General features: G+C 36.2%; 1 pseudogene; it reads left to right on the top strand.

Annotated features, from left to right (window-relative positions):
* Nucleotides 1-9,385: 9,385 nt before the first annotated feature.
* On the top strand, nucleotides 9,386-9,807 carry LOC111821902 (microtubule-associated proteins 1A/1B light chain 3B pseudogene; annotated as a pseudogene).
* Nucleotides 9,808-16,998: the final 7,191 nt, after the last annotated feature.

Below are 16,998 nucleotides of genomic sequence, written 5' to 3'. Positions count from 1 at the left end.
GCATTGCTAGATTGAAAGCATTTGAGCTGTTTGTGATGGTTTAATGGTAAGTGTCAACTTTGCTAGGCTAGGAGTCTCAGCGGTTTGGCAGACTTTGCACTGATTGCTCTTCCATAACATAATTTAATATAATCACCTCTATGATATGATCTGATGTGATAGCCAATCAGTTGAAAGGGGAGTTTCCTTGGGGGGTGTGGACTGCTTCCAGCATATAAATGGATGTTCCAGCAAGGCTCACTCTCTCGGGACCCTGCCCTCTTCTCATCGCCTCTTCTCCAGTTCTTGGGATGTAAGCCTGCAGAAGTCTTCAGCCTGCTGCCCGACCCATTGATTTGGGACTTGCCAGCCCCTACAATTGTGTGAGTCATTTCCTTGAAGTAGATCTTTCTCTATATCTAATTTATATATATTCTTCATTGGTTTTGCTCCTCTAAAGAACCCAGATGAAGACACTATTATTATTTAGTTATTGTTACTTTATGTATCATTATTTGAATGTGTTGCTGAAATGTTTGTCATGTGATTAAGATGCATGATCCTATGATTATTAAAGAAAATATTGTATAAATTTATTTTTATTAAGAAGGTATATTCTTTTATTGTATATATTTGTCAAATCTGGAAAGCTTGCTACCTCCCTTTGCATAAAATATTATGGCTTCTAAAAAAAAAAAAGTACCATCCCCAAGACTGTTCAGTCTTCAAACTTTTTTTAAGGTTACTTAGTTTGTTTTTTGTTTTTTTCACTTGTCTTTTTCAATTGGCTAGTACCTCTTCTACATAGCTAGTTGATTACATAACTGAGCTGAAAGAGACGAGATTCATAAAATCCTCCTTAATTAATAGCTTAAAAGAGAATCTAAATAAAACCCTGCAAGTCTAGAGCCTCAACTCATTCTGACTTGCTCTCACTTCATTCATTCATGTAAATAAATAGCGCTGAGATAGGTTATTTTTACCTGATTAGGAAAGCTAATGATTTGGATGGTTTTTGGTTTCCACATAATGAAAAATGACTTTATAAATGCCATTTTTTTTACACTTTATCTGATTGGTTTGGGTCATATATTGTTGTATTAGGCATTAGGTCTAATGTTCAAGACTGTAATCCAATTCAGATAGAAGACTGGTTTGCACACTGATTTGGATTAACAAGTTCATGGTTCCTCTATATGAAGAGAAGAAATTCTAGACTATTAAAAAATAAGAGCCATTCTGCTACATATAGATAGCACGGGGAACTGTGCTACTAACGTGCTGCAGAGCAGAGGACCTAACGAATCTGCATTAATGTACAGATAAAAAATCTTTCAGAATTAGCACAGCAAATTGATGTAGTTAATGTGACTGAAAGTTCCTTCTCTCAGAATAGTAAATACTCCCTAAAAAGCTTGCTTATACTTATCTTACTTGCCAAATTTTTAGATCCCTAAATTGCATAAATAGCACTCTTCCTTTTCAAATTATCTCAAATTCTTTATTAATAGCCTAAATTAATAAGGCTTTGCTATATCTCAGCTAATCCCTAATTAAACTGGCATTTTTGTATCAGGTTAGAATTAAAATCTTTCAATCTTGAAAGAAAAACTAAGAATAGCAAACAATAATACAATGCAAACTCTATTAGACTATCACTTTCCTGACTTTTTTTGGCACTATGACAGAAACTGATTTAAAGAGGATTTATGACTTTCTTGTCATGTATGGAAAATTTTCTATTTTAAATTGGTTCTCAGCAGGAAAACATCTTCAAATGAATGTGCAAAGTGATTAAATACATGGATGCTTAAAACCACTTATTTTAAACTTAAGGGAGCCCTGATGGTGCAATGGTTTAACCAAAAGGTCAGCAGTTAACCAAAAAGTCAGCAGTTTGAATCCACCAGCTCTTTGGAAACACAGTGGGGTGGTTCTACTCTGTCCTATAGGGTTGCTGTGAGTTGGAATCAACTTGATGGTAACGGGTAATCAAACAAAGTGGTATGAAGTAGCAGTGATGTAAGATGGTATAAAAAGCCTGGGGTGGGGAGAACCTTAAGAATAAAGTTTATAAAAAAGGTTTTCAATAAATTATATTATTTGAATATCAAAATAAGTGTATATGTGTGTATATATTTATATATACATATGTGTATATATAATTTAAAAATATTGATTACTAATCATTATCTTATATGAAAATAGACTCTCATACATTCCTTTTGCCCATATATATGTTTTTCTTTAATGAAAGTGAGTTTCTGGTTAGCTATTTTCAGATACTTTGGTTGCTTTATAGCAGCCACGTAAAAGAAACTCAAGCATTGCTTTCTCAGTATATGAATACGTGGGGCATGTGCTTATACACATTCATAGTTGGATCATCCCAACTAACCAAATGAGGATATTTGAAGAATTCAGATGAAAAAGCAAATTTTCTCAGGCTATTCATATCAGGTCAGGCATTTTCAATTTGGGATCCACGGATAGCCCTTATCCTCCAAATACCTGAAATTTCAATCACAATTTGGATTATACTCATTTTAGTTTTTGGTTGGTTGGTTTGTTTGTTTTTGGAAGAGAATTTGGAGCTTTGGTCAGAATTTTAGAGGCACTCATGACCCAAAGCGGTGAAAGTACTCCTTAGCTAGGTGAAGGCAATAATACACATCTAAACAACTCCTTCTGATTTAATAAGGATTGTCCACTTTTATTATGGCCTGTGAGTAAATATATATATAGAAGTTTAATTCAACTAGAAAGGAAAGATATCTCCACATCTCCTCAAACTCTACGCCATCCTGAAAAAATGTTAATATTCAAGAGTGTTTTGCTCGTTTGCTGCATATATTTAGCAGATCTCAGGAAATGCCCAAGAGGAAAAAGTAAATCTTGATTCTACATTCATTAACAAATTGGATCATCATGGAGATTTCATCCTCATGGAGATGATGTAATTATGACATCATCATGATTTCATCATAGATATATCATCATGCAAATGATGTGCATCCTTTATTGCACAAATGTCCAGAATGAAAATTTCCTACTTAAAGCTATATACAAAGTAAATGCCTAAATAAAATATTTTAAAATAATAACATTTCTGATTAGTCTTGGGTTAAAGATGATAGAAAAAAACTTTATTCATTATGAAATAGAGATAGCCGCTAGAGCGATATCCACTTTCAGTATTATCAAAGCAGAAAATTCTATAGTCCTCCCCAAAAGAACAACTAGAAAAGCTCAATAAAATATTTAAAACATATATGTTAAGTCTAAGTAGAGCCAATGAGATAATGAGGAATTATACTTGATGATGAGGAATTATACTTGAGACTCCCAAGAAAAAACCATAGAGAGATGACCCTTGGATTTTAGGTTTTTCCTAGGGAAATTTGCTCAGTGTAGGGGAGGCTACAGAGAGGCTGAGAAGATGCAAGCGTGTGCCAAAGACACATGGGGCTAAGAAAGAACAGTCAGGATTCAGGAGCCATTAAAAAGAGAAAGCTCGTTGGGATTTTGAAGGGTAATAGCCTAGGAGAACAGTTTTTAAATTGTGGCCCGTGCACCATGGATATCTCTTCCTCACAAGCTCCAGAATGAAGCAGACAAAATGATGAGCAACACGCAAAGGATCTAACCTTTAAACTGGAGTCTTGGAATTGGAGGATTGAGAGAGTGGGGCAGAAGTAATATTAGAAAAGATAGAAAAGGATATCATGCCAAAGATTCAAGAAGCATGATAACCTTCATGCTGAATACATAAAAAGAAAAGCACAGCTAGTGCTATAAGGAAAAACAAAGTCAAAATCAAAAGGAAAATTTCTAAAGCAGCCAGAGAAAAGGACATGTTACCTTCAAGGGAGCAACAACAACACTGGCAGCCTCACTAGGAGGCTATGCTAACTGAGGGAGGAAATAGAATGATAGAAAAATAAAAATGATAGAATTGAAGACAAGAAAGAAAACAAATGCGAAGATAGAACAGGTGATACAAATAGCAGATTGATAATAAGATGGTAAATTGAAGCCCAGGTATATAAGTAAGTATATTAAGCGAAAATGAATTCTATACTCCAAGAAAAAGTCAAAAATGGTCAGAATGAAAACAAATCTTTGTAGAAATACACTTAAAATATAACAATGGAGAAGTTAAAAGGACAGAAGAAGACGTACTAAAAGGACTTTGGTGGGGAGGGAGGGAGAAGCACTACTAAAGATGTAAAGAGGACTTCCTAATGATAAAAGCCTCCACACAGCAGAAGACAAGGCTGGGACCAGGATGAGGCAGGTGAGGCATCTAGAGCACACAATTTAAGGAGACCCTCATTTTCAGATGCCAGCCCTGCAACTGTGAGGCTCTGACAGTGAGTGCCACCTTAATTTTTGCACTCTAGGCATCTTATTTGCCTTACCCTAGTCCCAGCCCTGCCAGAGGATAAAACAGTTCTAAATTTCTATGGACCTGAAGAGTTAGCCTTAAAACAGGTAAAGCAAAAGTTGATGGAATTAAAGGAGAAACTGACAAATCTATATACCATCAGAGTTAGAAATATTAATGTATCTCTTTCCATATTCAATTGAACAAGCAAATACAAAATTGACAAGAAAATAAAATACTTGAAATATATGAATAACAAGTTTGGCCTACTGACATATACAGAAACTGCATTAATGAATATGTATTCATTCAAATATACATAGAACTTCTAAAAATGCACCATATGCTGAACCATAAAGCAGCTTTAAAGAACTGAAATCATGAAAACTATGTTCTCTGACTACAGTAAAATTAAGCTAAGAATCAGCATCTAAAAGTTAATTTAAAAATCCTTTCATGTTTGGAAGTAAAGGGCTACACTTCCAAATAACCTATGAGTAAAGCAAGGAATCAAACAGGAAATTAGAAAATATTCTGGTCTGAATGATAATGAATATAATTCATATATAAGCATCTGGATCCAAATAAAGCAGTGATTAGAAGAAATTTTTAAGCACATTGTAAGTGACAAAAATATATTAGAAATTATTTTAGTATAGTTTTGAGGGCTCTCTCCTAAGAAAGGTCCTTCAAAACAATACTATAATAATTTCTAATGTATTTTTGTCTCTTACAATACAGTTAAAAATTTCTTCTAATCAATGCTTTATTTGCACCCACATGCTTATATATGAATTATATTCATTGTCATTCAGACCAGAAGAAAGGAGCCCTAGTTGTGCCAGTGGGTAAAAGCTTCAGCTGCTAACCAAAAGGTCAGCAGTTCAAATCCACGAGCCACTCCTTGGAAATCCTAGGGGGCAGTTCTACTCTGTCATATAGGGTCACTATCAGTCAGAAATGACTCAACCGGAATAGGTTTGGTTTGGTTTTAATTACCCTAAGAAAATAAATAGTCAAAGATTAATAATATTTTAGTAATAGTTCCCTGAGGAAGGAGCTGGTTAAAATATCATACTATAGCCATAATTTGCAATAATATAGTTTCAGAAACAATAAATTTTTATCATATTAGAGTGCATGTGTGATATAACATTAATTGAAGAAACAGAATGCAAAATTGTACGATAATGTAACCTCAGTTATCTTGTGTATGTCACCGAAATGTTAATCATTATTTCTCTGAAACGCCTACATTTAAGTTGTTTTTTTAAGTTTCTATGTCTTTTGCTAGTTTGTAAAACAAATTTGTAATCCGAAAAACAAAAAGCTACTTCTATATATTTGAGTATTTCCAAGCCTAGCTAATGAAAGATCATATGTTACAAGTCAGCTTTGGTTCTTACTACGTAAGGGGTAATATATGTAATATTATGTAAGGGGATAATATCAACTGTCACCCAGAACAGGCTGAATCCATGGTCAGAGTGATCCAGAAGAACACAAGGCCATTTTGGACACATTCAAATTCTCTAGGTCTAAAATACAGACAATACTTACCCGGCTTTCTTCCCAAACCCTGCTGAAAAAAACAGATGAGATGAGACAAAAAGGAAAGAGTTTGTGAATTATAGTCATCCAAATGTTTAGACACATCTGTAGTCGAACAGGTAGTTAATGGCAGAACTAGATGCAGAACCACAAAAAGAAGAGACTTATCTGGGATTTCTTGGTAGAGCAATGAGCTAGCAGGAATGGGGGTTCTCCCTTTTCCTAGGAGGAAGGCTGTTCCTCAACTTCATTTTCTACCAGAGATCCACAGAGGGTGGGGCACTGCAGACAGTGGTGGGGCTTTGTTCCACCTGGGAATCTTTCCCAGTGTCTAGGACTGCCTGTACGGAGGCCTGGAGCCCTGATCACATCTTGGTGGTCCCTTCCCTCTGGCATAGGAATTGAGCAAACCTATCAGTCAGGATTTCTTTTTATCTCAGATCCACCACTTTAAGGTTTCCCAGTGACCCACTAGCTTTCTGGATTTAGTAGCCTGAATACTAAAACCACATTAAAACTCTGGGAGTTAACTGGTATGTGGCCATAAGATCTACCCACTCACTTGCTCAATGATTACTGAACACCAGCTGGCTCTTCTATGGGCACTGGGGAACAAAAAGACAAAACTCCACACCCCATGGAGTTTACATGCTGGTGGTGTACCAGTGACTGGAGTAGTTGAAATATGATTTAAGGGAGGTTGCCAGGGCAGTCCTTACTGAGAGGGTGATTACAAACATCTGACTTTTCAAAACTCTGAAAATCATACTTACCCTACCTGATTTATAAGGCCTCTGAGATGATAAAAAGGCTTAATCCATATCAAACTCCTTTGAAACTGTGAAATCTTGGATTTGTTTAAACTATTGTTCCAGATTTTTAATGTGGGCTTTAGTAGCAGGTAAACAAGAAAACTTCATAGTTTGTCTTCTTTGAGTGTCTTCTGAACAGCTCTAAAATGAATTAGACCACCTGGAAATGTTATATTTTCGTCACACAAGCCAGCTCCTTTATTTTCTATCTTCTGGCAACTTTTCATTACCATTTATAAGAGGTTCACGCAAACTGCAATTACATCCAACACATAGGACCAGAAGCCATGTCTTGACGTGTCTTTGTAAAATAAAGTTTCTGGATCTGGAAATAAAATTTCAGTGAATGTCAAATCACTTATCAGAAAGTCTAGTGCACACTGTATACTCCCATCAGCTAAATTGTTTTAAGGCTTAACAAAAATAAAATTGTATCAGCTTTTAACATCTCTAATACATTCCCTTATTGCAGACAGCTTTTTGAATCACATTAAAACCACAGGATAGAAGTTGCCATGAGGTGCATTTTATCAGCATAAATGAAGGTGCACTTTTGTTTGTTTTTTCTCTTTTTGCCATACAAATTACAGTGATTATTTCAACTCAAGCTGTGATCGTTCTGGGCAGAATGATTTCATGTATAAAAAATAAAGAAAGAGAGAGAGAGAGAGAGAAGGGAGGAAGGGAAGGGGGAGAGGGAGGGAGAGGGAGAGGATCACAGCAGGATTCTGCAAAGCAGTGTTTAGTTTTGTTTGTGTATTTTTTTTAACCCAGTTACTTAGTAGTAATTTATTGCCCTATTACTTCCAAACTTTGCTAAATTCAGAAAACTCTATACTTGTCATGTTTACAGCTAAAGATATTCATAATTCCTTTCCTCTGCTGAAACTTTAGAAAAGCACAAACCAACTGGACATCAATTTAAAACCTCTAGATTGCAAATTTGTTGTTGTTGCTGTCGTTGTTGCTGTCAGGTGCTGCTGAGTAGGTTCTGACTCAGAGCAACAGAATAAAACACTGTCTTGTCCTGCGCCATCCTCACCAGCATTGCTATCTATGTTTGAGCCCGCTGTTGCAGTCACTGTGTAAATTTAGAAGACATTAAATAAATTTAAAAAAAAGAACTGTTCTCTAAGATTCCATATAATCTAGCATCGTACATTTAATAGGTTCTTCTACTAAACCGTGTTGCACAGCTCCATGTTCTATGTTGAGAAGTACCCAAAAGAACGAGAAGAAGAACTTCCTCTAAAAGTGGCTTTCCTCACCAAGTTTCCGCTAATAATTTCAACACAAAACCTGACTAAAAGAAAGATCAAGGAGATCTGCGGCCTGTCATTGAAATATGAGAGTGTTGGATAAGTATGTAGACAATAAAATTTCTTCACACTTTTATATACAAAAATGAATTTCAAATTTTTCTACAAACCTCAATTATTAAACCCAATTTTGGGATGTCACACAAAATATTGGAGTAGGATACTCTAGATATCAGTTCCTCCACCAGACCATAATTGCACTGAAAAGAACAATTGGAACCAACCAATTTGGATCTCTGGAACCTGATCAGATACTTAAACCAACAAGGGCATGCTTGATGAGGAACAAGCTGCTCATCTTTCCTAGGTAACAGATGTACACCAACTGGCTAACGAGAAATCAAGAGAGAAATCAGAAAATACTTAGAGTTGGATGAAAGCACAACATACCAAAATTTATGGGATGCTGCAAAGGTAGTACTGAGAGGGAAATTTATAGCAGTAAAAGCCTACGTTAAAAGGAAGATCTCGAATCAATAGTCTAACTCTACAGCTACAGCAAAGAGTATGCAGTCTCTAGGTAGCACAAATGGTTACACACTCAACTACTAGCCAAAAGACTGGCAGTCCACACCCACCAGAGGCGCCTCAGAAGACAGGCCTAGCCATCTGTTTCTGAAAAGTCACAGCGTTGAAAACTCTAGAGAGTGCTGTTCTATTCTTCACACATGGCGTTGCCGTGAGTCGGAATTGACTCTACAGCAATTAACAATAACAACAAACAACTTGAGAAACTAGAAAAAGAAGAGCAAAGTAAGCCCAATACTACAGGGAGGAAGGAAATAAAAAAAGACCAGAGCAGAAATAAGTAAAATAGAAACTAGAAAAACCAAAGGAGAGAACTGACAAAATCAAAAGTTTGTTCTTTGAAAAATCAATAAAATAAAAAAAAACTTTTAGCTACACTGAAAAAGAGAAACAAATATGTAAAATCACAAATGAAAAATGGTGACATTAAAACTAAGCTACAGAAATAAGAAGAATCATAAGAGAATTCTATGAACAACTGTAAACCAACAAATTAGATAATTTAAATAAAATGGACAGATTTTTAGAAACACATAAACTACCTAAACTGACTCCAGAAGAAATAGAAAATCTTAACAGATTCATAACAAAGGAAGAGATGGAATCAAAAATCTTCCAACAAAGGAAGTCCTGGACCAGATGGCTTTGCTGTTGATTTGTATAAAACATTTAAAGAACTGATACCAGTCCTCCTTAAATTATTCCAAAAAAAGAGAAGAGGAGGGAAACTTTTTAACTCACTCTGAGGCCAACCCTACTTTGATACCAAAGCCAGCCGTAAACACAAGAAACCAGGGCACCACAACCTGATGCCTCGACGACCCTCAGCCCCGCCACTGCTGTCCAGGGCTATTCCCTGGAAGAAGACCTTCAAGCAACGCCTTATCTTCGAACAAAGAGTGGAAGATGTCTAACTTATCTGAGAGCAGCATCATACCAAAATGCCAGTGATAACAGAAAGATACAAGGGTGAGAAGCCTCTTCCTGTAGTAGATAAAACCAAATACCTTGTACAAGATCACGTCGACATGAGTGACCTCCTCAAAATAATAAGAAGGCACTTATACCTGAACGCCAACCAAGCCTTCTTCCTATCGGTGAATGGACACAGCATGGTGAGCGCCTCTACACCGATTTCTGAAGTGTATGAAAGTGAGAAGGACAAAGATGGATTCCTGTATATATGGTATATGCCTCTCAGGAGACGTTTGGAATGAAATCGACCTTGTAAGACTAGCAAAACGCATCTATTCTAGAATTTTGAAACCCTTACAGAGGAGGAAAAAAAGGATGTTGCAAACTGAAATTGATCAGTTCATCCAGTCACAGGTCATCAAATCAATATGGTTCCACCTAGGACTTTTAGGAAGTTGTTTTTGTATTTCAAGCAGCAAACTTAGCATTCAGCTTCAGAAAAACTGTATTATTTAATGTAGGCTATCTTGTTTTGAAATTTTAGAAGTTTAAAAATAAAATACTTTGCATTTTGAGTTGCTAATAAAATAGATCTTGAAGTTATTACAATGCTTTTTTCCCCCAGTAGGAACTTGCAACCCAAGCAGTAACTTAAAAGTCTGTCAGAGAGACACTCATTCTTCTTTTAAGTTCACGGAGGCTGCCGACTTTTTATGAAAGGTTTTGTACTCCAATAGAGAAATCTCCACAGGAGAATCTTAAAACTCACGAGTTGTCAAGCATAACGCCACCAAAACTCATGTGCCACAGTAGTTGGCACAAAGCAGGGTAAATGGGGGTGTATTAAAAACACACCTCTGGCTCTGAACTGCTGTCCAAGCTTCCTAACAGGAAGAATATGAAAAGTCAACTCTTTTGCAATGTTAGAAAGCTCAATAAACACCAAGCTCTTTCTTATTTTGTTTGTTCTCTAGACAATTACACATAGAAAAACACCACCGCTTAATAGGAAGTTTGAATAATTTGTAATCTTGGTCTAAACCCAGAGGAGAAAAGAGTGACATTTCTTCCGCTTTAGGTTTTTTCCAACCTGAGAACTCAAACCAGTGACTGGTTTGATAAATAAACAAGCAATTATATCAATTCCATTCTTTAGGACAGTGGTAGAAATCACAGAATACTAAAATGTGGAAGCATGAAAATGCAGATGCACCCCCAAGTTTAAATCCATGTTATATGTTAAGTGTGACTAAAATGTTATTAAAAATTCTCACATAGCTAAGAATACTTCAGTGATTACTGTTATGTGAAACCACCATCAAAATCCACCCATTCTAAGTGCATCCAATTGTGAGGAAAATGTACCAAAATGAGACATAAGCTCTTTACAAATGTCAAGCGTTAAATATCTTTGAAGTTCAACCTAGAACAAATGGCTTGATACCTTCAGCTCCTTGCATGGGTTTACTATTTACTATCTTCATGGGAGCAGCCCCGAAAGGTCAGTCACTGTAGACTGTGTGTGGCAGGTCACAGTTAATCCTTGTGTATTTAGGTGTGTGTGGAATCCCTGTCTCTGTTCGTGACCGTTACTGTACTGGAGGGAAAAGCACTATTTCTGCTATGGGTGCTCTCCCCACCACTAACAGAGCCCCACATTCTGTGACCTTCTCTTCCACTGCATAGAGCTGTCTACAGTGACCACTTCTCATACGTAAATTTTTGCCGCATTATGTAAATTCTTAACCAGTCTGTCTTGTTTCGATTGTGTAAGAGTCTTTATATCTGACATTCTTGTTAACTACTGTGTGATTCATAAGATTCCTGTAAGAAACTGCTTTTTTGGAAAAAAAATACCATGGTGAGAAGAGTGATTTATATCCCATACGATATTTTGTTTATAGGATCTTTGAAACATTTTTAATGAACTGAGGTGAATAAAGGCACAATGAAAAACTGTCAAAAGAAAAGAAAGAAGAATACAAGACAAAATCCCTTATGAAATCTTCAACAAAATACCAGGACTGAATGCAAATACATATTAAAAGGATTATACAACACGATCAAGTAAGATTTAGCCCAGGAATACAAGAGTGGTTCAATACTGGAAAACCAATCAATGTAATACACCACATAGAGTGAAGGAAAAGAAGGGCATTATCATCTCAGTCAATGCAGAAAAGGCATTTGACAAAAGCCAACACCTTTTCATGATAAGAACACTCAATAAGCTAGGAATAGAAGAGAGATTCCTCAATTTTTTAAAGGACATTTATGAAAAACCCAGAGTTAACATCATATTCAATGGAGAAAGACTGAGAGCTTTCTCCTTAAAATCAGGAAGAAGACAGGGATGTCCACTCTCACCACTGCTATTCAATACTGAACATGCTGAAATGTGGAGGAATTGCTTGAGCCTGGGAGAAATAAAAATTAGGTTTAGGCATTCCTAAAAAGAAGTCTCTTTCAAACCCATATGAGATTTGCTCATATTGGAGAAGATTACGTGTGAAGGGAGGTCTAAATGCTAGATATTTTACTTCTCCTATTTCAGTTTGGCCTCCTTTGATTTTGATATGTCAATGTCTTCTCAGGGAAAAAAGTAGACTGAACCTCAAGAACAAAGCACTAATATTATTGATATTCCCATGGGGCAGAAAAATATTTCAAAATTATTAAAGACATCTCTTGTTGAAATCTGCTTTCTGATTAAACTACAGTTAGCTAACTTTAAAAAAAAGTAAAGTATTTGAATTAAGTCCTTTGTATATGAGTATCAGGAGGTAACTTGACTTACTGGAAAATAGCAAATATCTACATTGTTTTCCTTGAGGCATAAGTACTTGAAGGTGCCCTTCAATCAGATGCCATAAATTATTTCCTGAGTATCAGAAGGAAATTGCAATATGAATATACTTAAATCATTAAAAATACAATCTATCATTTCAAGCTATGTAAAAATAGAATGAGATAAACTATATTGTCATATTTCAAGTCTGGAGGGAAACTCACAATAATTTCCACTGGATGGAAAACAGTGACATGCTATTATGCTAAACATTTCCCCAAACTACCATTAATGTCAAGTATAGAGAAAAGATAGCAATTATTATTACTAGATTAAATAAGAGAAACAAAAAATAGCTCAGTGTGTGATAAAGAAAGGGTAGATTAAATATATAATGGAATACATTTTAATTATAAAGCAAATTAAGCAATGAAACAGTTGGCAAGGGAAATTTACTTTCATCACTATCAAAGCTGGCTTCACATCTGAAAGCTTTGTTTTAATGACATTGTTTACTAATTCGCCAAGTATCCTATAAAAAACAGCCTTTGAGTGTTCCTTGTACTACAACAAAAGAAATCATAATCTAGTTAAGTATGATTTGATATTAAAATGAGCTAATCTCAAAGTTTTTTCAACTTAATTCCAAATGTTTAACATAGCCCTAGAAACCAAGAGTTTAATAAAAAAAAAAAAAAAAGAATATTTTAAATAACACTTCTGGTAAAGACAAAACATGGCACATATGTAAGATAGTATGGTAGAAGAGAAAAAAGTCCCTTATTTACTAACTCAGATCCAAGTATGTAATGACAAAATTGCCTACACAGGAGGAATTACGACATGTGCTCACCTCAATCTATTGCTAAAATAAAGGATTTCTTATGCATAGAATATTGTTGTTAATTGCCATAGAGCCAACCCTGACTCATAGTGACCTCATGCACAATGGAACAAAATGCTACCTAGTTCTGCACCATCCCCATAGTTGGTTGTGGGTCAGACCATTGTGATCCATAGGGTTTTCACTGGCTGATTTTTAGAGTAGATCGCCGGCTCTTTCTCCCTAGTCTGTGTTATTCTGGAAGCTCCACTGAACCTGTTTAGCATCAGAGCAACACGCAAGTCTCCAATGATAGATGGGTGGTGACTGCTTAGGAGGAATATTGGCTGGGACTCCAACCCCGGTCTCCTGCACGGAAGGTGAGAATTCTACCACTGAACCTCCAATGCTTCATGTGTGTGGAATAGTCTTATGTAAAGAAAAAGAAGTATCTATTAATTATGTAAGTATAGAGAAGAAAATAGTTACTACTGGAAGAGAGAATTGCTTAAAAGTAAGAACTGGATCATTCCTTGTGAATTTCAAAGATTTTTTCTTCTATTTCAATTTTCTTCTGTCCTTTCAAATTATATTGATAAAAAGAGAACATTGCTTAGTGGTTAACATAATGGGATATCATGACGCAATAATTAACAGGAATTTGAGACCTTGAGATGAAAACAAAAATCTAAGGCACAGTCTTTTAGTAATAAATGTAATAACTTAGAATGGACAGACAGCAACTTAAAGTTTCAATAACAAAGGACACAAAAAAGAATATATGACTTACATTTATTGAATGCTTCTAGGTACCAGGTACTCTGCTAATTACAACTGGGGGAAGCAAGCAGTGAAATTATCACCCATGTGTCTGTTTGTTATGCTATGGTGGCTTGCATGTTACTATGATGCTGGAAACCATGCCACTGGTATTTCAAATACCAGCAGGGGCACGTATGGTGGACAGATTTCAGCAGGTCTTCCAGACTTAGACAGACTAGGAATAAAGGCCTGGAGATCTACTTCTGGAAATTAGTCAATGAAAACCCTATGAATCACAACAGATTATTACCTGATAAAGTACTAGAAGACAACTCTCCCCTCCAGGTAGGAAGACATTAAAAATACAACTGGGGAGAGCTACTTTCTCAAAGTAGAATCAACTTTAATGATATAAATGAAGTAAAGCCTTCAGGACCTTCATTTGCTGATGTGGCATGACTCAATATTAGAAGTAATAACAGTAAACATCCATTAGTAATATGAACATGGAATGTACTAAGTATGAATCAAGAAAAATTGGAACTCATTAAAAATGAAATGGAACAATTGATTATCAATATCCTAGGTGAAAGTGAGCTGAAATGGACTGGTATTGACCATTTTAATCCAACGCTCATATGACCTGCTATGCTGGGAACGATAAATTGAAGAGGAAGGGCATCACATTCATTGTGAAAAAGAATATGTAAAGATCTTGAAGCACAACAATGTCAGTGATATGTTAATATCCATACGATTACAAGAAAAACCATTTAATATGACTGTTGTTCAAATTTACACACCAAGCACTAATGCCAAAGGTAAAGAAACTGAAGATTTCTATAAAATGCTGCAGTCTGAAATTGACTGAACAGCAATCAAGTTGTATCTAAAATTATGAGTAATTGGAGTATGAAAGTTGGAAACCAAGAAGGATCAGTAGTTGGAAAATATGGTCTTGGTAAGAAAAATGATGCCACAGATAGCATGACAGAGTTCTGCAAGACCACAACTCATTCACTGGAAATACTTTTTACAACAACATAATCAATGACTATACATGTGGACCTTGCTAGATGGACTACACAGGAATAAAATGGATTATATCTGCGGAAAGAGACAATAGAGAAGCTTTATATGTTAAATCAGTGAGGTGCTCACCACCACAACCATCAAGAAGTTAACCTGAAGTCTGAATTCCAGTAACAAGTGAAATTCAGGCTCAATTTGATTAGAAACTGATATTCAAGGGTGTCTTATCTGAGAGATGAAATTTGGTAGCAGGAATATTTATATATTTTGCTGATATTTAAATTGAGTCAACTACATGAGTCCTGGACCTTGTTCACTGCGAATCAGGATCCAAGACAGTGAAAGGGAACATGGAAACATGATCAATCAGGTGCTAGTGATAAAGGTTTGCAAAGGATGGACAAGATTGGAAGAACCTCCAAGGAGATGAAGAATTGGATTTAGGTTTGGTGCGGTGCTGTCGACCTAGTGAAAAACTAGAGCACAAATTAAGAAAGGATGGAGTGTCGGTGGGCAAAGCACTCACACTTGAGATATTTTCTCTCCCTTCTTGAAAGAAGCCATTGAAAACTTGTTTGTTTGTTTTTGATAATCTGATAGTATTATCTACAAGATTGGAGATGACTGTAAAAAATTACCATATACTCAGTGGCTTAAAATAATACAAATTTATTATTGACAGTTCTAAAGGTCAGAACTCTGAAATGGGTCTCCCTGAGTGTCTTAGCTTCCTAGGTCTGCCTTAACACAGTATCACAGACTGGGTGGTTATAAAAACAGAAATCTATTGTCTCACAGTTCTAGAGGGTAAAAGTCTAAATCAACTTGCCAGCCGGACCATACTAAATCTGAATTCTCTAGGGGAAGATCCTTTCTTATCTCTCCCGACTTCTGTTAGTTCCAGGTATTCCTTGGCTTGTAGATTTATCTTCATGTGGTCATCCTTTCTGTGTCTGTCTCTCTGTGTTTCTTCTCCCCTTTTACAAAGATGCAACTCAGATTAGATTAGGACCCATCCTACGCCAGTATGACCTTATGTTAACTGATAACATCTTCAAAGACTTTACTTCTAAACAAGTTCATGTTCACAGGTACCAGGGGTTAGGACTTCAATATATCGTTTTAGAAGAACACAATTCAAGCCATAGCACTGGGCTAACATCAAGGTGGTGGCAGAATTGTGTGCCCTCTGGAAGCTCTTGGACAGAATCTGTTTCCTTGGTCTTTCTCAGCTTCTAGCCAAAAAGTCAAAAACCCATTGCTACTGAGTTAATTCCTACTCACAGCGACCCTATAGAACAGAGTACAACTGCCTCATAGGGTTTCCAAGGAGTGCCTGGTGGATTCAAACTGCTGATCTTTTGGTTTGCAGCTGTAACTCTTAACCACCATGCCTCACCTTCTAGAAGTTGCCCATATTCCTCATGCTCCCTTTCTCGCCTCACTTCAAACTCTGCTATTGTTGCCACATCTCCTTCTCTGACTTTGACACTTCTATCTCCCTTTTCCCCTTACAAGAGCCCTTGTTATTATGCTGGGTCTATTCACATAATCCAGTATTATCTTCCCATATCAAAATCCTTAACTTAATCACATCTGCAAAATCTCTTTTGCCATGTAATTTTCCATGGATTAGGATGTGGACATCATTGGTGGGCCATTATTCTGTTTCCAAAATTACATAGCCAAATTTCTGGTAATAATGGAAATATTTTCCCAAGCATGTACACTTCCATTCCTAGAAACTAATGCAAAGGAAAAACACCTGCAGCAATAATGGAAATCAGGGACACAGATCTGTTAAATAGGATGGGTCTCTGGTTTGCATCAAGGGTTAAGCTCTAGATATTTAACCAAAAGATTTGTGGTTTGAACCGACTCAGAGTTGCCTCAGAGGAAAGTCCTGGTGATCTGCTTCAAAAGATCACAGTCTTGAAAACCCTATGGAGTTATGTTCTACTTTGCACACATGATGTCACCATGAATTGGAATCAACACGACAGTAAGTGGTTTGGTTTCGTTTTTTCTGCTCTCATAAAACTTACATTCTAGTTGGAGGAGAAAGACAATAGAAAACAAACTGTAATATATACCAGGTAGCA

This window comes from Trichechus manatus, unplaced genomic scaffold (genome assembly GCF_000243295.1).
Source record: "Trichechus manatus latirostris isolate Lorelei unplaced genomic scaffold, TriManLat1.0 scaffold00114, whole genome shotgun sequence".
Lineage (NCBI taxonomy): Eukaryota > Metazoa > Chordata > Mammalia > Sirenia > Trichechidae > Trichechus > Trichechus manatus.
The sequence above is the reverse complement of the archived record's forward strand: the minus strand, read 5'-3'. Positions and strand labels throughout refer to the sequence as shown.